General features: G+C 39.1%; 1 non-coding gene across 1 annotated transcript; it reads right to left on the bottom strand.

The window, feature by feature from the left end:
* Positions 1–13,049: 13,049 nt before the first annotated feature.
* On the bottom strand, positions 13,050–13,153 carry LOC112718910 (small nucleolar RNA R71). Its single transcript, XR_003161236.1, has one exon. It is a non-coding gene; the product is annotated as a small nucleolar RNA R71 (small nucleolar RNA).
* Positions 13,154–23,285: the final 10,132 nt, after the last annotated feature.

Genomic DNA, 23,285 nt, shown 5'->3' with positions numbered 1-23,285 from the left:
CCAGGGTGTTATGAATACCTAACTTAATTAGTTAGCAATTAATTAGTCATTCTTCCTACTATATAGCAGTTAATTAGACTCTTAGTATATATTGTACTTGTAATTACTTACTTACACAATGAAATCATCATTTTTCTCTATTCCCTTTCACATTCCAATATGGTATCAGATGTAATTCTTCTTCACACTTCCGCATTATTCTCTCCTTTCATTCTTTGATTTTCTCGAGAAAATTTCTTGATTTTCCATTCTTCTTTCTCGCTCTTTCTCGTTTCGGCAAGAACATTCTTCCTCAGTCGATACCTCCTCTTTTTCTCTATTCTTCTACTCATCAATCAGAATGTCTGTGATTCTGTATCCACAGTTCCTTAGAGAAACTCCAATATTCCTCGAGCTCCGGCACCGCCTTTGCCGATTGCTGATGCATATTTGCTCCAGTCCGGTGATCACCCAGGGCTCGTGCTTGTTTCACAAACCCCTACAAGAAGACAACTACGCTTCTTGGTGCAGATCGATGAGGCTTGCGTTGAGTAAAAAATGTAAAATCTGCTTCATCAATGGCTCCCTCTCGAAGCCAGATCCAGTTCGTGACCCTGCGCTCGCTGAATCGTAGAAGTGCACGAACGACATCATCACTACCTAGTTGCTGAATGTAATCTCCAAGGATATTGCGGCAAGCGTCATCTATGCTGGATCTGCAGCTTTACTCTGGCAAGATTTTGAGACTCGCTTCTCTCAGAGCAACGCATCTCGCATCTTTGAGCTGAAGAGGTCACTCATGTCTCTGACTCAAGGCTCTCTCTCAGTCTCACAGTATTTCACAAAGTTGAAGATACCTTAGGAAGAACTCAACACCTTCAAGCCATTGGTATCTTGTTCCTGTGGTGGCGTTAAGCCAATTCAAGCCTTTCTTGATCAAGAATATGTAATGTTGTTCCTTGTGGGTATGTTGAGTTAAGAAATTAACTAAATTAATTAATGATGGCAAACATTATTTTTGGCCAAAAATCAATACACAACAGCAACCCAATTGGATGAAAATAAAAAACAAGACTGATAGGCTATACAAACAAAGGAAGCCCAAAAGGATTCAAAGCAATAAATCTAGCTGAGCCATAGAAATCAAATGGGTTGCTTGATGGATATCCGATCCAAGCCCATTCGCAAGCAAATCCCTCCAACACTACAAGAAAAAACGCCTGTCGGTACACTTTTTTCTTGCCACGCTTTTAAAGCGTACCTAAAAGTGGTCTATGGCCACGCTTTTGCGAGGGTGGCCACTGAATTGTGATTTGACCACGTTTTTTTTCGCCACGCTTAAAAAGCGTGGCCATAGAGAAAAATCGGCACGCTTTTACGAGGGTGCCCACTTACATGAAAATTGGCCACGCTTTTTTACTGCCACGTTTGAAAAGCGTGGCAATAGAGGGCAAGGGGCACGCTTTTATGAGGGTGCCACTAATTAAAAATTTGGCCACCTTTTTTTTGTCACGCTTAAAAAGCGTGGCCATAGAGGGCAACCGGCACGCTTGTAAAGCGTGCCCATATTTTATATATTTTGGCACCCCACAAAAAACGTACCGATAGAGTTCCCTCCCCAAAAATTTAGTTTCCCACCCAATTTTTTTCCACACTTAACATTTTTTTCTTAGCTTTCAATTTTAACCCAAACAACATCACACACTAATTCTGGTATATGCCATTAATTGATAATGACTTGTAAAGAGAATTTCTTTTATTAGTGGAGCAGAAGTTGTTCTTTGAATGCATAATCTGATTTTATTTATTTTATATTATAGGAGGATCAAGCTTTAGCTAAGGAGGCAACTGAAACAGTGGTTTTGGTCATTGATGAGGAAGGTGTGGAGTCACTCATCAGAACTTGTGAAAGGTATAAATGAGCCAAAGCTGCTTTGGTCTTCACACAAGAATAGTTTTCTTGTTCTTCAAATCACAAATTTTGACTTCTTCTTTTATTGCAACTTTGATGATGTATGTTGTATTTTTTAAATAATAAATTTTATTTTTTTGTTAACAAATATGATGAAAGTTTATGTATGTTGGATTGGTTAATTTAAAATTATATAAAAAAAATTTCTTTGTTTAAATTAATAATTCAAACTATGATTTAAAATTATATATTAATTTTGTAATATTTAATTAGGAAGATTTATAGGCAAGTATAGCCATAAGTATTTTGATCCAACTTATAGTAATATTTTCGGCTATTGACACGCTTTTTAAGTGTGGCCATATCTTCTCGTAGCCATATTTTCTTCTATCGGCACGCTTGAAAAGCGTAGCCATATCTTCCCCTATTGGCACGCTTAAATAGGGTAGCTATATCTTCCCATATCGGTACATTTTTGAAGTGTAGCCAAAACCACCTCACTGGGCACGCTTCCAAAAGCATGGCGATATGTGCACTTTTCAGTACGCTTTTTAAGCGTACCTATAAGTTAAGACCTATGGCCACGCTTTTAAGCGTGACAAGAAATAAAAGCGTGCCAACAAAAAAAGCGTGCCGATAGATCCACAAAAGCGTGGCGATAGAGCAACCGGCACGCTGGCAGATGTGACCCTTTCAAAAGCGTACCGATAGCTCAAAAAGCGTGGCGAAAAGCTATCGGCACGTTTTTTTGCACTTTTCGGCACGCTTTTAAAGCGTGGCAGAAAGCTTATTTTCTTGTAGTGCAATTTGCTTTTACCAAAAGCAACGTTCACCTTCTCCCTCTTGGTCAGAAATCAGAGAAGTGAGAGAGTGCTTACTTCCTAAGCTATTCACAGAAGAAGAAAGAAAGAGAATGTTAGGCAAGAAAGGTTGAGGTCAAATCAGAAAAATCAAACCAAATCAAACTAAGGCAAAGGTCAAAGGTAACACATTTCCTATTACATGCATATTGCTTTCTTCTTCTCTTTCCAACTCTCTGCCAGTCCGAAATGGGATACATGAAAAAGATGATTTCTGTTCTCACTGCTGTGTATCAACGGTCACAAGTGTGTCTTGAGGACCAAGTTGTTTTTCAATAGGTATGATATGGGTTTACCAGTGAAATTATTTGTTTCTGCTGATTCTGTGGCTTTCGATCAACAAAGGGAAGTCAGAACCAAAGTTTCTAGTTTGAGGATTAACTGGAAAAGTGATGTGGTGAGTTGGTAAAGCACACAACTCAAGGAGTTGACCTAGAAAACAACAACTCAGCAACATGCAAGGAGATGCAAAAGAAGATTTCTCATCATTTAGAAAAAAGGAGAGATAACCAGTGTTCTTGAGGTGTATGTTCTGAGAAGATCTATTTGAAGAAGTTCATCTACTTGGATAGTGCTTCCTAGTTAAAGGAGCATTCCGCCAGAATGAGGAACTGAATCAGAGGCTAGAAAATCTAGTTTATCACATAGCAAAGAGGCTGTTAAAGTATTAATCCCCTTCATGTTTTACAGATTATAATTTTTTTTAATGTTTATCTTTCTGTAATTTCTTGAGGTAAAAGGCTAAATGAGAGAGTCATTGAAAGAGCCTAAGAGAGAAAAAAAGGCTGAGAGATACACATGAGTGAAAGCCTAGAGTTATTTCAGTTTTCTTTAGGTTAAGTCTGTGTCTTGTATCTTGTACATGTGAGGTACCCCTTTCTTAGTTGGGTGAGCACTAAGAGTGAATAGTTAGATATTAGCATAACCAAGTCAAGTTAGGTTAGAACTTGAGAGTGAAAGGATTGTGTCAATCATGTGGAATTGGTCTATGTAATACTTTAACTATAGTGGAAATTTCACCACTGTTGTGGTGGAGACTGGATGTAGGTTGCATTACACAAGGCAACTGAACTAGGATACATGATGGAGTCAGCTTCTCCCTTCCCTGCTCTGTTTTATGTTTTTATATTCATGAGACAAAAATAAATTGTCTCATAAATTTTCTGCTGCTGAGTTCAATCAGAATCAGAATTAAAAGTTGGATTTAAAGGGTTATTTCATTAACATAAAAGAAGGTCATAGATTCAACCGCCTTCTCTAAGCCTTCTACAACCTTTAGGGTCTCAATGAGAATTTGGCAAGTGTTCGAAGCTAGATCCTATTGTCAACTCACTTGTATATATATATATATATATATGTGTGTGTGTGTGTGTGTGTGTGTGTGTGTGTGTGTGTGTGTGTGTGTGTGTGTGTGTGTGTGTGTGTGTGTGTGTGTGTACCTTACTTATAATTACTTACTTACTCAATGAAATCATACTTTTTCTCCATTCCCTTTCACATTCCAATACAGGGCAGCAACGACAATGGCGAGGAGAGAGGAAAAGTAGCAACGACCTACGCGGCGAGGAGGAGAGACAAAGCAATGGACGGCAAGGAGCGGAGAAGCAGCGACGGCTAGGAGAGAAGCAGCAACGACCATGGCACGGAGAATAGAGAAGCAGCGATGGTGCATGAATTTGTGATACACAATAGCGCAAACAACTTGGTACGCACAATTGTAATCTCAACGCTTTTTCACAACTTCGCACAACTAACCAGCAAGTGCACTGGGTCGTCCAAGTAATAAACCTTACGTGAGTAAGGGTCGATCCCACGGAGATTATCGGCTTGAAGCAAGCTATGGTCACCTTGTAAATCTCAGTCAGGCGGATTCAAATGGGTTAAGGAGTTTTCATAATTAAAAGATAAATAAAACATAAGATAAAGATAGAGATACTTATGTAATTCATTGGTGGGAATTTCAGATAAGCGTATGGAGATGCTTCATCCCTCTTGAATCTCTGCTTTCCTACTGCATTCATCCAATCCTTCATACTTCTTTCCATGGCAAGCTGTATGTTGGGCATCACTATTGTCAATGGCTACTTCCCGTCCTCTCAATGAAAATGGTCCAAATGCACTGTCACCGCACGACTAATCATCTGTCGGTTATCGATCATGTTGGAATAGAATCCAGTGATCCTTTTGCGTTTGTCACTATGCCCAACTCTTGCGAGTTTGAAGCTCGTCACAGTCATCCCTTCCCAGATCCTACTCGGAATACCACAGACAAGGTTTAGACTTTCCGGATCTCAGGAATGGCTGCCAATAATTCTAGCTTATACCACGAAGACTCTGATCTTTCAGAATGGAGGCTAATAGATATACGCTCGATCTAAGGTAGAATGGAAGTGGTTGTCCGACACGTGTTCATAGGTTGGGAATGGTGATAAGTATCACGGATCATCACATTCATCATGTTGAAGTGCAAATGAATATCTTAGAATAGGAATAAGCTTGAATTGAATAGAAAACAGTAGTACTTGCATTAATACTCAAGGAACAGTAGAGCTCCACACCTTAATCTATGGTGTGTAGAAACTCCACCGTTGAAAATACATAAGAACAAGGTCCAGGCATGGCCGAATGGCCAGCCTCCCCAATTGGCATATGAATTCAAAAATAGGGAAAAAGACCGATGCCAAGATTCCAAGATGAAAATACAATAGTAAAAAGTTCTATTTATACTAAACTAGTTACTAGGGTTTACAAAAATGAGTAAGTGATGCAGAAATCCACTTCTGGGCCCACTTGGTGTGTGCTTGGGCTGAGCATTGAAGCTTTCATGTGTAGAGGTCTTCCTTGGAGTTAAACACCAGCTTTGGTGCCAGTTTGGGCGTTTAACTCCAACTTTTATGCCAGTTCTGGCGTTTTGACGCCAGAAAAGGGCAGAGAACTGGCATTTTGACGCCATTTTACACCGTCAAAACTCGTGCAAAGTATGAAGTATTATATATTTCTGAAAATCCCTGGATGTCTACTTTCTAATGCAATTGAGAGCGCACAATTTAGAATTATGTATCTCCAGAAAATCCACTTCGAATGCAGGAAGTTCAGAATCCAATAGCATCTGCAGTCCTTTGTCAACCTCTGAATCAGATTTTTGCTCAGGTATCTCAATTTTAGCCAGAAAATACCTGAAATCACAGAAATACATACAAACTCATAGTAAAGTCTAGAAATGTGAATTTTTCTTAGAAACTAATAAAAATATACAAAAAACTAACTAAATCATACTAAAAACTATATAAAAACAATGCCAAAAAGCGTATAAATTATCCGCTCATCACAACACCAAACTTAATTTGTTGCTTGTCCCCAAGCAACTAAAACAAAATAGGATAAAAAGAAGAGAATATACAATGAATCCCACAGTATCAATGAAACTTAGTTCTAATTATATGAGCAGGGCTTGTAGCTTTTTGCTTCTGAACAGTTTTGGCATTTCACTTTTTCCTTTGAAATTCAGAATGATTGGCATCTATAGGAACTCAGAATTTTAGATAGTGTTATTGATTCTCCTAGTTCAGTACGTTGATTCTTGAACACAGCTACTTTATGAGTCTTGGTTGTGGCCCTAAGCACTTTGTTTTCCAGTATTACCACTGGATGCATAAATTCCACAGACACATAACTGGGTGAATCTTTTCAGATTGTGACTAAGCTTTGCTAAAGTCCCCAGTTGGAGGTGTCCAGAGCTCTTAAGCACACTCTTTTTGCTTTGGATCACGACTTTAACCAATCAGTCTCAAGCTTTTCACTTGGACCTTCATGCCACAAGCACATGGTTAGGGACAGCTTGATTTAGCCACTTAGGCCTGGATTTTATTTCCTTGGGCCCTCCTATCCATTAATGCTCAAAGCCTTGGATCCTTTTTACCCTTGCCTTTTGGTTTAAAGGGCTATTGGCTTTTCTGCTTGCTTTTTCTTTTTCTTTCTCTTTTTCTTTTTTCTTTCGCCATTTTTTTCGCAAGCTTTCTTATTCACTGCTTTTTCTTGCTTCAAGAATCAATTTCATTATTTTTCATATTATCAATAACATTTCTCTTTGTTCATCATTCTTTCAAGAGCCAACAACTTTAACATTCATAAATAACAAGATAAAAAATATGCACTGTTCAAGCATTCATTTAGAGAACAAAAAGTATTGCCTCTACATCAAAATAATTAAACTAGTTTCAAGATAAAATTTGAAATCCAAGTACTTCTTGTTCTTTTGTAATTAAGCACATTTTTCATTTAAGAGAGGTGAAGGATTCATGGGATTATTCATAGATTTAAGGCATAGACACTAGACACTAATGATCATGTAGTGAAGACACAAACATAGATAGAACCTACAGCATAAAACTGAAAAACAGAAAAATAAATAGACAAGGAGATTAAGGAATGAGTCCACCTTAGTGAGGGTGGCGTCTTCCTCCTCTTTAAGAACCAATGGTGCTCTTGAGCTCCTCTATGTCTCTTCCTTGCCTTTGTTGCTCCTCCCTCATAGCTCTTTGATCTTCTCTAATCTCATGGAGAATGATGGAGTGCTCTTGGTGTTCCACCCTTAATTGGTCCATGTTGTAACTCAAGCTTTCCAAAAAAGTGTTGAGTTTCTCCCAATAATTGTGTGGAGGAAATTGCATCCCTTGAGGCATCTCAGGGATTTCTTGATGAGGGACTTCCTCATGCTCTTGTTGAGTGCCATGAATAGGCTCTCTAGTTTGCTCCATCCTCTTCTTAGTGATGGGCTTGTCCTCTTCAATAAGGATGTCTCCCTCCATGACAATCCCAGCTGAATAGCAAAGGTGACATATGAGATGAGGAAAGGCTAATCTTGCCAAAGGTGAGGACTTGTCAGCCACCTTGTAGAGTTTTAGAGGTATGATTTCATGAACTTCTACTTCCTCTCTAATCATGATACTATAGATCATGATCGCCCGATCCACAGTTACTTTAGATCGGTTGCTAGTGGGAATGGTAGAGCATTGGATGAACTCCAACCATCCTCTAGCCACAGGCTTAAGATCCGGTCTTCTCAATTAAACCGGGTTGTCTCTTGAGTCTCTTTTCCATTGAGCTCCTTCTACACATATGTCCATGAGGACTTGGTCCAACCTTTGATCAAAGTTGACCCTTCTAGTATAGGGGCGTGTGTTTTCTTCCATCATTGGCAAGTTGAATGCTAGCCTCACGTTTTTCGGACTGAAATTTAAGTATTTCCCCCGAACTATTGTAAGCCAATTCTTTGGGTTTGAGTTTATACTTTGATCATGGTTCCTAGTGATCCATGCATTTGCATAGAACTCTTAAACCATTAAGATTCTAACTTGTTGAATGGGGTTGGCAAGAACTTCCCAACCTCTTCTTCGGATCTCTTGTCGGATCTATGGATATTCGCCCTTTTTGAGCCTAAAAGGGACTTCAGGAATCACCTTTTTCTTGGCCACAACTTCATAGAAGTGGTCTTGATGGACCTTTGAGATGAATCTCTCCATCTCTCATGACTCAGAGATGGAGGCAGTTGCCTTCCCTTACCTCTTTCTAGAGGTTTCTCTGGCCTTAGGTGCCATAAATGGTTATGGAAAAACAAAAAGCAATGCTTTTACCACACCAAACTTAAAATATTTGCTCATCCTCGAGCAAAAGAAGAAAGAAAGGGGTAGAAGAAGAAGAAAATGGAGGAGATGGAGGGTGTATAGGGTTCGGCCAAGGGTAGAAGAGGGTGGTTGTGATGTGTGAAAATGAAGGAGTGAAGGGGGTATTTATAGGGAAAAAGCGGGGATTGTGGCTGAAAGTGTTGGGTGGGTTTGGGAGGGAAATGGTTTTGAATTTTGAAGGTGGGTGGGGGTTTTTGGGGAAGAGTTAAGGAAGGTGATTGGTGAAGGGTATTTGGAGAAGAGATATGGAGGTGATTGGTGAAGGGTATTTGGGGAAGAGTGTTGTAGAAAGGTGTGAAGAGGAGAGAGAGTGAGTTGAAGTTGGTGGGATCCTGTGGGGTCCACAGATCCTGAGGGGTCAAGGAATTCTCTTACCTGCTCCAATTGGGCGTTTAAAACTCCTTAGAGTGCAATCCTGGCGTTTAAACGCCAGTTTGCTGCCCTGTTCTGGCATTTAAACGCCAGCTTTCCTTCCTGTTTTGGCGTCTAAATGCCAGTTTGTTGTCATGTTTTGGCGTTTAAACGCCAGTTTGGTGCCCTATTCTGGCATTTAAACGCCCAGAAAGGTACCAGATTGGGCATTTAAACGCCCATTTTGCTACCCTTAATAGCGTTTAAACGCTAGTAAGTCCTTCCTCCACGGTGTGCTATTTTCAATGCTGTTTTTGATTTTTTTCTTTATTTTTGTAATTGTCTTTATGACTTACTGATGAGCGGATAATTTATACGCTTTTTGGCATTGTTTTTATATAGTTTTTAGTAAGTTTAAGCTACTTTTAGGGATGTTTTCATTAGTTTTTATGTTAAATTCACATTTCTGGACTTTACTATGAGTTTGTGTGTTTTTCTATGATTTCAGGTAAATTCTGACTGAAATTGAGGGATTTGAGCAAAACCCTGAAGAAGGATGACAAAAGGACTGCTGATGCTGTTGGAATCTGACCTCCCTGCACTCGAAATGGATTTTCTGGAGCTACAGAACTCCAATTGGCGCGCTCTCAATGGCTTTGGAAAGTAGACATCCAGGGCTTTCCAGAAATATATAATAGTTCATACTTTATTCGAAGAATGACGACGTAACTTGGCGTTGAACGCCAAGTACATGCTGCTGTCTGGAGTTAAACGCCAGAAAAACGTCATGATCCGGAGTTGAACGCCCAAAACACGTCATAACTCAGAGTTCAACTCCAAGAGAAGCCTCAGCTCGTGGATTGATCAAGCTCAGCCCAAACATACACCAAGTGGGCCCCGGAAGTGGATTTATGCATCAATTACTTACTCATGTAAACCCTAGGAGCTAGTCTAAGTATATATAGAACATTTATCTATTGTATTAGACGTCTTTTGACCACGTTACATCTTTGGTCTCAGTTTTGTTTTATTCTTCATCCTAGGAGATCATTGATCACGTTAGGGAGGCTGGCCATTCGGCCATGCCTGAACCCTTTGCTTATGTATTTTCAACGGTGGAGTTTCTGCACACCATAGATTAAGGGTGTGGAGCTCTGCTGTACCTCAAGTATTAATGAAATTCTATTATCTTTTATTCAAATCTCTCTTATTCTTATTCCAAGATATTCATTCGTACCCAAGAACATGATGAATGTTATGAGTCAGATTACCCTCATTCTCATTCTCACTTATGAACGCGCGTGATTGACAACCACTTCCGTTCTACATGCAACCGAGCTTGAATGCGTATCTCTTAGATTCCCCAACAGAATCTTCGTGGTATAAGCTAGATAGATGGCGGCATTTATGAGGATCCAGAAAGTCTCACCTTGTCTGTGGTATTCCGAGTAGGATCCTGGGAATCCGGAAAGTCTAACCTTGTCTGTGGTATTCCGAGTAGGATTCCGGTAATGAATGACTGTGACGTGCTTCAAACTTGTAACCTGCTGGGCGTTAGTGACAGACGCAAAAGAATCAAGGGATTCTATTCCAGTAGGAGCGGGAACCAACCGGTGATTAGCCATACTGTGACAGAGTGCGTGAGCATTAGTTTTCACTGCGAGGATGGGATGTAGCCATCAGCCATGGGTGATGCCTCCAGACGATTAGCCGTGCGACTGACAACCGCATAGGATCATTTTCCCGAGAGGATGAAAGTAGCCACAGTTGATGGTGAACCCCTATACAAAGCTTGCCATGGAAAGGAGTAAGAAGGATTGAGTAGAAGCAGTAGGAGAGCAGGCGTCCTTGGGCTCTACAGCATCTCCATCCGCTTATCTGAAATTCCCACCAATGAATCTGCATAAGTATTCTACCCCTTTTATTATTCCTTTTTATTATTTATTCCAATAATCACAATTACCCTTTAATCTGCCTAACTGAGATTTACAAGGTGACCATAGCTTGCTTCATACCAACAATCTCTGTGGGATCGACCCTTACTCACGTAAGGTTTATTACTTGGACGACCAAGTACACTTGCTGGTTAGTTGAACGGAATTGTGAATCCAACCAGTGCCATAATAAAGTTTTCATTCAAAATCCAAAGAACGTAGATCACAATTTCGTCCACCAAGTTTTTGGCGCCGTTGCCGGGGATTGTTCGAGTATGGACAACTGACGGTTCGTCTTGTTGCTCAGATTAGGTAATTTTCTTTTCAAAAATGTTTTTCAAAATTTTTCTTTTCTTTTTCGTTTTTCTAATAATGTTTTTCAAAAAAAATTGATAAAAATACAAAAAAAATTTAGAAAATCATAAAAAATCAAAAATATTTTGTGTTTCTTGTTTGAGTCTTGTGTTAATTTTTAAGTTTGGTGTCAATTGCATGCTTTAAAAATTTTTCTTGCATTTTTCGAAAATCTCATGCATTCATAGTGTTCTTCATGATCTTCAAGTTGTTCTTGACAAGTCTTCTTATTTGATCTTGATGAATTCTTGTTTAGTGTTGGTTGTTGTTTTTCATGTGCACTTTTGCATTCATATTTTCCATGCATTAAAGATTTCTAAGTTTGGTGTCTTGCATGTTTTCTTTGCATAAAAATTTTTTCAAAATTATGTTCTTGATGTTCATCATGATCTTCAAGGTGTTCTTGGTGTTCATCTTGACATTCATAGCATTCTTGCATGCATTCATTGTTTTGATCTAAAAATTTCATACATTGAATATTTTTGTTGTTTTTCTCTTTCATAATTAAAATTTCAAAAAATAAAAAAAATATCTTTTCCTTATTTTCCTCCAAATTTTCGAAATTTTGGGTTGACTTGGTCAAAAAGTTTTAAAATTAGTTGTTTCTTACAAGTCAAGTCAAAATTTCAATTTTAAAAATCTTATCTTTTCAAAATCTTTTTCAAAAATCATATCTTTTTCATTTTTTTATATATAATTTTCGAAAATTTCAAAAATTATTTTTCAAAATCTTTTTCTTATCTTTTTATTAAATTTTCGAAAATTAAGCTAACAATTAATGTGATTGGTTCAAAAATTTGAAGTTTGTTACTTTCTTGTTAAGAAAGGTTCAATCTTTAAATTCTAGAATCTTATCTTGTAGTTTCTTGTTAGTTAAGTAATTTTTAAAATTAAATCTTTTTCAAATATCTTTTTCAAATATATCTTTTTATCTTCTATCTTATCTTTTTCAAAAATTTTATTTTTTTTCAAAATTTGATTTCAAAATATCTTATCTAACTTCTTATCTTCTTATCTTTTTAAATTTTTGATTTCAAATCTTTTTCAATCAACTAACTAACTCTTTGTTTGTTTCTTATCTTTTTCAAAACCACCTAACTACCTATCCCTCTCTAATTTTCGAAAATTCTCCCTCTCTTTTTCAAAAATTCTCTTTAATTATTTTAAATTTTAATTTTAAACTTATTTTATTTTTAATTTTCGAAAATTACTAACCTCTTTTTCAAAAATTATTTTCGAAATCTTCATTCTCTTCTCTTCTTCTATTTAATTAATTAATTACTAACACTTCTCTTCACCCCCTATCCTTATTCTTTATACAGACTATTCATTCTTTTTCATTCTTCTACCCCCTTCTTCTTCTACTAACATAAAGGAATCTCTATACTGTGACATAGAGGATTCCTCTTTCTTTTCTTGTTTTCTTCTCTTTCATATGAGCAGGAACAGGGAAAAGGGCACTCTTGTTGAAGTTGATCCAGAACCTGAAAGGACTCTGAAGAGAAAATTAAGAGAAGCTAAATTACAACAATCCAGAAACAACCTTTCAGAAATTTTCGAACAAGAGAAGGACATGGCAGCCGAAAATAATAATAATAATAATGCAAGGAGAATGCTTGGTGACTTCACAAAGCCAACATCCAAGTTTGATGGAAGAAGCATCTCCATTCCTGCCATTAGAGCCAATAACTTTGAGCTTAAGCCTCAACTAGTTGCATTAATGCAACAAAACTGCAAGTTTTATGGACTTCCATCTGAAGATCCTTATCAGTTTTTAACTGAGTTCTTACAGATCTGTGAGACTGTAAAGACTAATGGAGTTAATCCTGAAGTCTACAGACTCATGCTTTTCCCTTTTGCAGTAAGAGACAGAGCTAGAATATGGTTGGATTCACAACCTAAGGATAGCCTGGACTCCTGGGATAAGCTGGTCACTGCCTTCTTGGATAAATTCTTTCCTCCTCAAAAGCTGAGCAAGCTGAGAGTGGATGTTCAAACCTTCAAGCAAAAAGATGGTGAATCCCTCTATGAAGCTTGGGAAAGATACAAGCAGTTGACCAAAAGATGTCCATCTGACATGTTTTCAGAATGGACCCTGTTAGATATATTCTATTATGGTCTCTCTGAATTTTCGAAAATGTCACTGGACCATTCTGCAGGTGGATCTATTCACCTGAAGAAAACGCCTGAAGAGGCTCAAGAACTCATTGACATGGTTGCAAACAACCAGTTCATGTATACCTCTGAGAGGAATTCCGTGAATAATGGGATACCTCAGAAGAAAGGAGTTCTTGAAATTGATGCTCTGAATGCCATATTGGCTCAGAACAAAATGTTGACTCAACAGGTCAACATAATCTCTCAAAATCTGAATGGATTGCAACATGCATCCAACAATACTAGAGAGGCAGCTTCTGAAGAAGCTTATGATCCTGAGAACCCTGCCATGGCAGAGGTTAATTACATGGGTGAACCTTATGGAAACACCTATAACCCATCATGGAGAAATCATCCAAATTTCTCCTGGAAGGATCAACAAAAGCCTCAACAAGGCTTTAACAATGGTGGACGCAATAGGCTGAATAATAGTAAGCCATATCCATCATCTTCTCAGCAACAGACAGAGAACTCTGAACAAAACGCTTCTAATTTAGCCAATATTGTCTCTGATCTGTCAAAAGCCACTTTCAGTTTCATGAATGAAACAAGATCCTCCATTAGAAATTTGGAGGCACAAGTGGGCCAGCTGAGTAAGAAAGTCATTGAAACTCCTCCCAGTATTCTCCCAAGCAATACAGAAGAGAATCCAAAAGGAGAGTGCAAGGCCATTGATTTAATCAAAGTGGCCGAATGCACTAGGGAGGAGGAGGACGAAAATCCTAGTGAGGAAGACCTCCTGGGACGTCCCTCAAGCAAGAAGGAGTTTCCTGTTAAGGATACAGAGGAATCTGAGGCTCATACAGAGACTATAGAGATTCCATTAAATCTCCTTCTGCCATTCATGAGCTCTGAAGACTATTCTTCCTCTGAAGAGGATGAAGATGTGAATGGAGAGCAAGTTGCTCAATACTTAGGAGCTATCATGAAGCTGAATGCCAAGCTGTTTGGTAATGAGACTTGGGAAAGTGAACCTCCCTTGCTCATTAGTGAACTAGATACTTGGATTCAGAAAACTCTACCTCAAAAGAGACAAGATCCTGGCAAGTTCCTAATACCTTGTACCATAGGCACCATGAGCTTTGAAAAAGCTCTATGTGATCTAGGGTCAGGGATAAATCTTATGCCACTCTCTGTAATGGAGAAGCTGGGGATCATTGAGATACAACCTGCCTTGTTCTCATTACAATTGGCAGATAAGTCTTTGAGACAAACTTATGGAATGGTAGGGGACGTTTTAGTAAAGGTTGAAGGCCTTTACATCCCTGCTGATTTCATAATCCTAGACACTAGGAAGGAAGATGATGAATGCATCATCCTAGGAAGACCTTTCCTAGCCACAGTAGAAGCTGTGATAGATGTCAATAGAGGAGAGTTAGTCCTTCAATTGAATGGGGACTTCCTTGTGTTTAAGGCACATGGCCATCCCTCTGTGACAAAAGAGAGTAAGCATGAAGAGCTTCTCTCAGTTCAAGGTCAAGAAGAGCCCACACAGTCAAACTCTAAGTTTGGTGTTGTGAGGCCACAACCAAACTCTAAGTTTGGTGTTAAGACCCCATATCCAAACTCTAAGTTTGGTGTTGGCAACTATACAACATTGACCTGATCACCTTGTGGCTCCATGAGTGCCACTGTCAAGCTATTGACATTAAAGAAGCGCTTGTTGGGAGGCAACCCAATTTTATTTATCTAATTTTATTTTATTTTGTTTTAGTGTTATTTTTGTGTTTAATTAGGTACATGATCATGAGGAGTCACGAAAAAATCAAAAAAAATTAAAAACAGAGCCAAAAACAGAAGAAAAAAAATTTTCACCCTGGAGGACGCACGGGCTGGCGTTCAACGCCCAGAAGGTGCATCTGGCAGGCGTTTAACGCCAGAACAGAGCACCATTCTGGCGCTGAACGCCCAAAACAAGCAACAACCTGGCGTTAAACGCCAGGATGGTGCACAGAGAGGACAAACTGGCGTTGAACGCCAGGAACAAGCATGAAACTGGCGTTCAACGCCAGAAACATGCATCACATGGGCGTTGAACGCCCAGAACATGCACCAATGGGCGTTTAAACGCCAGAATGATGCACGAAGGCCTTTTACATGCCTATATGGTGAAGGAATGGTATTTCTTTTAACCTCAGGATCTGTGGACCCCACAGGATCCCCACCTACCTCGCCCTCTCTCTTTCCATTCATGGTCATCCCTTCTATTTTTCATTCACCACCTACATCTATCCACTCTTCCCCATACACCCCACCTACCTTTACAATTCAACTTCTCTTTCCCACCCAATCCCACCCATATAGCCGAATCCATCTCCCCTCACTCACCTCCATTCTCTTCTTCTTTTTCTTCTTCTCTTCTTTTCTTTCTTGCTCGAGGGTGAGCAATATTTTAAGTTTGGTGTGGTAAAAGCATAGCTTTTTTTTGCTTTTCCATTACCATTAATGGCACCTAAGGCCAGAGAAACCTCAAAGGGAAGACAAAAGCTTCCACCTCTGAGTCTTGGGAGATGGAAAAAAATATAAGCCGTCATAGCTCAGTGGTAGAACATATGGCTGCAAATCAAGAGATCCCTGAGATACCTCAGGGAATAAGTTATCCTCCACACAAATATTGGAAGCAACTAAGGGTAGAAACACCAAAATTACTAGGAATCATTCAACAGAAGCAAGGAAGAGACATAGAGGAGCTCAAAAAGCACCATTGGACCTTCAAGAAGGCGCCACCCTCACTCAGGTGGATTCATTCCTTGTTCTTTATTTCTTTCTGTTTTCGGTTTTTAAGTATTATGTTTATCTATGTTTTGTGTCTCTACTTCATGATCATTAGTGTGTAACCATGCCTTAAAGCTATGAATAAATCCATTAGTCCTTCACCTCTCTTAAAAGAAAAATGTTTTAATTCAAAAGAACAAGAAGTACATAATTTTCGAAATTATTATTGAATTTAATTTAATTATATTGATGTGGTGACAATACTTTTTGTTTTCTGAATGAATGATTGAACAGTACATATGTCTTTTGATATTGTTGTTTATGAGTGTTAAAATTGTTGGCTCTTGAAAGAATGATGAACAAAGAGAAATGTTATTGATGATCTGAAAAAAATCATGAAATTGATTCTTGAAGCAAGAAAAAGCAGTGAAAAAGCAAAAGCTTGTGAACAAAAAAATGGCGAAAAAAAAAATATAGAAAGAAAAAGAAAAAGCAAGCAGAAAAAGCCAATAGCCCTTAAAACCAAAAGGCAAGGGTAAAAAGGATCCAAGGCTTTGAGCATCAATGGATAGGAGGGCCCAAGGAATCTAAATCCAGGCCTAAGCGGCTAAATCAAGCTGTCCCTAACCATGTGCTTGTGTCATGAAGGTCCAAGTGAAAAGCTTGAGACTGAATGGTTAAAGTCGTGATCCAAAGCAAAAGAGTGTGCTTAAGAGCTCTGGACACCACTAACTGGGGACTTTAGCAAAGCTGAGTCAATCTGAAAAGGTTCACCCAGTTATGTGTCTGTAGCATTTGTGTATTCGGTGGTAATACTGGAAGACAAAGTGCTTAGGGCAAGGCCAAGACTCATAAAGTAGTTGTGTTCAAGAATCAACATGCTTAACTAGGAAAGTCAATAACACTATCCAAAATTCTAAGTTCCTAGAGATGCCAATCACTCTGAACTTCAAAGGAAAAAGTGAGATGCCAAAACTGTTCAGAAGCAAAAAGCTACAAGTCCCGCTCATGTAATTAAATTAATATTCATTGATATTTTGGACTTTATAGTATATTCTCTTCTTTTTATCCCTATTGATTTTCAGTTGCTTGGGGACAAGCAACAATTTAAGTTTGGTGTTGTGATGAGCGGATAATTTATACGCTTTTTGGCATTGTTTTTATATAGTTTTTAGTAAGTTTAAGCTACTTTTAGGGATGTTTTCATTAGTTTTTATGTTAAATTCACATTTCTGGACTTTACTATGAGTTTGTGTGTTTTTCTGTGATTTCAGGTAAATTCTGACTGAAATTGAGGGATTTGAGCAAAACCCTGAAGAAGGCTGACAAAAGGACTGCTGATGCTGTTGGAATCTGACCTCCCTGCACTCGAAATGGATTTTCTGGAGCTACAGAACTCCAATTGGCGCGCTCTCAACGGCGTTGGAAAGTAGACATCCAGGGCTTTCCAGAAATATATAATAGTCCATACTTTATTCTAAGAATGATGACGTAACTTGGTGTTGAACGCCAAGTACATGCTGCTGTCTGGAGTTAAACGCTAGAAAAACGTCATGATCCGAAGTTGAACGCCCAAAACACGTCATAACTCAGAGTTCAACTCCAAGAGAAGCCTCAGCTCGTGGATTGATCAAGCTCAGCCCAAACATACACCAAGTGGGCCCCGGAAGTGGATTTATGCATCAATTACTTACTCATGTAAACCCTAGGAGCTAGTCTAAGTATATATAGAACATTTATCTATTGTATTAGACGTCTTTTGACCACGTTACATCTTTGGTCTCAGTTTTGTTTTATTCTTCATCCTAGGAGATCATTGATCACGTTAGGGAGGCTGGCCATTCGGCCATGCCTGAACCCTTTGCTTATGTATTTTCAACGGTGGAGTTTCTGCACACCATAGATTAAGGGTGTGGAGCTCTGCTGTACCTCAAGTATTAATGAAATTCTATTATCTTTTATTCAAATCTCTCTTATTCTTATTCCAAGATATTCATTCGTACCCAAGAACATGATGAATGTTATGAGTCAGATTACCCTCATTCTCATTCTCACTTATGAACGCGCGTGATTGACAACCACTTCCGTTCTACATGCAACCGAGCTTGAATGCATATCTCTTAGATTCCCCAACAGAATCTTCGTGGTATAAGCTAGATAGATGGCGGCATTTATGAGGATCCGAAAAGTCTCACCTTGTCTGTGGTATTCCGAGTAGGATCCTGGGAATCCGGAAAGTCTAACCTTGTCTGTGGTATTCCGAGTAGGATTCCGGTAATGAATGACTGTGACGTGCTTCAAACTTGTAACCTGCTGGGCGTTAGTGACAGACGCAAAAGAATCAAGGGATTCTATTCCAGTAGGAGCGGGAACCAACCGGTGATTAGCCGTACTGTGACAGAGTGCGTGAGCATTAGTTTTCACTGCGAGGATGGGATGTAGCCATCAGCCATGGGTGATGCCTCCAGACGATTAGCCGTGCGACTGACAACCGCATAGGATCATTTTCCCGAGAGGATGAAAGTAGCCACAGTTGATGGTGAACCCCTATACAAAGCTTGCCATGGAAAGGAGTAAGAAGGATTGAGTAGAAGCAGTAGGAGAGCAGGCGTCCTTGGGCTCTACAGCATCTCCATCCGCTTATCTGAAATTCCCACCAATGAATCTGCATAAGTATTCTACCCCTTTTATTATTCCTTTTTATTATTTATTCCAATAATCACAATTACCCTTTAATCTGCCTAACTGAGATTTACAAGGTGACCATAGCTTACTTCATACCAACAATCTCTGTGGGATCGACCCTTACTCACGTAAGGTTTATTACTTGGACGACCCAGTACACTTGCTGGTTAGTTAAACGGAATTGTGAATCCAACCAGTGCCATAATAAAGTTTTCATTCAAAATCCAAAGAACGTAGATCACTTACCATGATCATTGGTGCACGAAATTGTTATCTCTTATAATGGCATTCAACTTGGTGTGCGCATTTACTAACTCAGCACTTTCTTCACAACCTCGCACAACTAACCAGGAAGTGCACTGGGTCGTCTAAGTAATAAACCTTACGTGAGTAAGGATCGATCCCACGGAGATTGTTGGTATGAAGCAAGCTATGGTCATCTTGTAAATCTCAGTCAGGCGGATAATAAATGGTTATGGAGTTTTCGAATAATAATAATAAATAAACTGAAAATAAAGATAGAAATACTTACGTAGATCATTGATGGAAATTTCAGATAGGCGTATGAAGATACTGTGCTCCTTTTGAATCTCTGCTTTCCTACTGCCTTCATCCAATCCTTCTTACTCCTTTCCATGGCAAGCTATATGTAGGGCATCACCGTTGTCAATGGCTACATCTCATCCTCTCAGTGAAAAAGGTCCAAATGCTCTGTCACGGCATGGCTAATTATCTATCGGTTCTTGATCATGTCGGAGTAGAATCCATTGATTCTTTTGCATTTGTCATCATGCCCAACAATCGCGAGTTTGAAACTCGTCACAGTCATTCAATCCCCGAATCCTACTCGGAATACCACAGACAAGGTTTAGACTTTCTGGATTCTCATGAATGCCGCCATCAATTCTAGCTTATACCACGAAGACTCTGATCTCACGGAATGGAAGGCTCGATTGTCAGGCGAGGGCAACCATGCATCGTGCATCAGGAATCCAAGAGATACAAACCCTAGCTTTTGCTTGTAGAACGGAAGTGGTTGTCAGGCACGCGTTCATAGGGACGGATGATAATGAGTGTCACGGATCATCACATCCATCAGGTTGAAGTACGAGTAGTATCTTAGAATAGAAATAAGATTGAATTTGAATAGAAAATAGTAGTAATCGCATTAAAACTCGAGGTACAGCAGAGCTCCACACCCTTAATCTATGGTGTGTAGACACTCCACCGTTGAAAATACATAAGTGAAAGGGGTTCAGGCATGGCCAAATGGCCAGCCCCCAAAACGTGATCAATAGTTTCCTAAGATGAATAATGGAATAAAACCGAGACCAAAGATGTAACGTGGTCAAAAGACACTGAATACAATAGTAAAATGTTCTATTTATACTAGACTAGCTACTAGGGTTTACAGAAGTAAGTAATTGAAGCAGAAATCCACTTCCGGGGCCCACTTGGTGTGTGCTTGGGCTGAGCTTGAGCTTTACACGTGCAGAGGCTTCTTTTGGATTTGAACGCTAAGTTGTAACGTGTTTTTGGCGTTCAACTCTAGTTCGTGACGTGTTTCTGGCGTTTGACTCCAGAATGCAGCATGGAATTGGAGTTGAACGCCAGTTTACGTCATCTAATCACAAATAAAGTATAAACTATTATATATTTCTAGAAAGCTCTAGATGTCTAATTTCCAACGCCGTTAAGAGTGCACCATTTGGATTTCTGTAGCTCCAGAAAATCCATTTCGAGTGCAAGGAGGTCAGAATCCAACAACATCAGCAGTCCTTTGTCAACCTTTTATCAGAGTTTTGCTCAGGTCCCTCAAATTCAGCAAGAAAATACCTGAAATTACAGAAAAATACACAAACTCATAGTAAAGTCCAGAAATGTAAATTTAGCATAAAAACTAATGAAAACATCCCTAAAAGTAACTATATCCTATTAAAAACTACCTAAAAATATTTCCAAAAAGCGTATAAATTATCCTCTCATCACAACACCAAACTTAAATTGTTGCTTGTCCCCAAGCAACTGAAAATCAATTAGGATAAAAAGAAGAGAATATACTATAAATCCCAAAATATCAATGAATATTAATTCTAATTAGATGAGCAGAACTTGTAGCTTTTCGCTTCTGAATAGTTTTGGCATCTCACTTTCTCCTTTGAAGTTTAGAATGATTGGCATCTATAAGAACTTAGAATTTCAGATAGTGTTATTGATTCTCCTAGTTAAGTTTGTTGATTCTTGAACACAGCTACTTTTATGAGTCTTGGCCGTGGCCCTAAGCACTTTGTTTTCCAGTATTACCACCAGATACATAAATGCCACAGACACGTAGCTGGGTGAATCTTTTCAGATTGTGACTCAGCTTTGCTAAAGTCCCCAGTTAGAGGTGTCCAGCGTTCTTAAGCACACCTTTTTAGCTTTGGATCACGACTTTAACCACTCAGTCTCAAGCTTTTCACTTGGACCTACATGCCACAAGCACATGATTAGGGACATCTTGATTTAGCCGCTTAGGCCTGGATTTTATTTCCTTGGGCCCTCCTATCCATTGATGCTCAAAGCCTTGGATTCTTTTTACCCTTGCCTTTTGATTTTAAGGGCTATTGGCTTTTTCTGCTTGCTTTTTCTTTTTCTTTCTAATTTTTTTCGCCATTTTTTCGCAAGTTTTTGCTTTTTCACTGCTTTTTCTTGCTTCAAGAATCAATATTCATGATTTTTCAGATTGTCAATAACATTCTCTTTGTTCATCATTCTTTCAAGAGCCAACAATTTTAACATTCATAAACAACAAGATCAAAATTATGCACTGTTCAAGAATTCATTCAGAAAACAAAAAGTATTGTCACCACATCAATATAATTAAACTAAATTCAAGGATAATTTCGAAATTCATGTACTTCTTGTTCTTTTGAATTAGAAACATTTTTCATTTAAGAGAGGTGAAGGATTTATGGAATTATTTATAGCCTTAAGACATAGTTACTCAATACTAATGATCATGAGGTAGAGACACAAAACATAAACACACATACAGCATAAAAACTGAAAAACAGAAAAAATAAGAACAAGGAATGAGTCCACCTTAGTGATGGTGGCGCTTTCTTCTTGAAGAACCAATGATGTCCTTGAGTTCTTCTATGTCTTTTCCTTGCCTTTGTTGCTCCTCCCTCATTGCTCTTTGATCTTCTCTAATTTCATGGAGAATGATGGAGTGCTCTTGATGTTCCACCCTTAATTGATCCCAATAGTTGTTGGGAGGAAAGTGCATCTCTTGAGGCATCTCTGGGATTTCTTGGTGATGAGCTTCCTCATGCGTCTCTTGGGTTCCATGAGTGAGCTCTCTTATTTGCTCCATCCTCTTCTTAGTGATGGGCTTATCCTCCTCAATGGGGATGTCTCCTTCTATGATAACTCCAGCTGAGTAACATAGATGGCAGATAAGATGAGGAAAAGCTAGCCTTGCCATGGTGGACTTTTCGGCAATTTTGTAGAATTCAAGGGAGATGACTTCATGAACTTCTACTTCCTCTCCATTCATGATGGCTTGATCCACAGTAACTTCAGATCGGTTGCTAGTGGGAATGATGGAGCGTTGGATGAACTCCAACCATCCTCTAGCTACAGGCTTGAGGTCCAGTCTTCTTAATTGAACTGGCTTGCCTTTGGAGTCTCTTTTCTATTGAGCTCCTTCAACACATATATCCATAAGGACTTGATCCAACCTTTGATCAAATTTGTCCCTTCTTGTGTATGGGCGTGCATCTCAAGTTGAATGCCAACCTCACATTTTTCGGACTAAAATCTAAGTATTTCCCCCGAACCATTGTAAGATAGTTCTTTGGATTCGGGTTCATACTTTGATCATGGTTCCTAGTGATCCATGCATTGTCATAGATCTCTTGAACCATTAAGATTCTGACTTGTTGAATGGGGTTGGTCAGAACTTCCCAACTTCTTCTTTGGATCTCATGTCGGATCTCCGGATACTCATTTTTCTTAAGCTTGAAAGGGACCTCAGGGATCACCTTCTTCTTGGCCACAACATCATAGAAGTGGTCTTGATGGGCTTTGGAGATGAATCTCTCCATCTCCCATGACTCGGAGGTGGAAGCTTTTGTCTTCCCTTTTCCTTTTCTAGAGGTTTTTCCGGTCTTAGGTGTCATAGGTGGTTATGGAAAAACAAAAAGCTATGCTTTTACCACACCAAACTTAGAATATTGCTCGCCCTCGAGCAAAAGAAGAAAGAAAAGAAGAAGATGAAGAGAAAATATGGAGGAGAGTGGGGGGAAGGTGTATTCGGCTAAGGTGTAGAAGAGGGGGTTGTATTGTGTGAAAATGAAGAAGGATGGAGGGGTTTATATAGTGAGAGGAGAGGGAGTAGTTCGGCTATTTAGGGTGGGTTTGGGTGGGAAAGAAATTTTGAATTTTGAAGGTAGGTGGGGTTTATGGGAAAGAGTGGATGGATGTGAGTGGTGAAGGAAAGTAATTGGAAAGAGAGATTGAGGTGATTGGTGAAGGGTTTTTATGGGGAAGAGAGGATGAATGTGAAGAAGAGGAGAGAAGGTGAGTGGAGGTAGGTGGGGATCTTGTGGGGTCCACAGATCCTGGGATGATCTTGTGGGGTCCACAGATCCTGGGATGATCCTGTGGG

The sequence above is a fragment of the Arachis hypogaea genome, chromosome 10 (genome assembly GCF_003086295.3).
Source record: "Arachis hypogaea cultivar Tifrunner chromosome 10, arahy.Tifrunner.gnm2.J5K5, whole genome shotgun sequence".
Taxonomy (NCBI): domain Eukaryota; kingdom Viridiplantae; phylum Streptophyta; class Magnoliopsida; order Fabales; family Fabaceae; genus Arachis; species Arachis hypogaea.
Note: the sequence above shows the minus strand (reverse complement) of the source record. Positions and strands in the feature narration are given on the sequence as shown.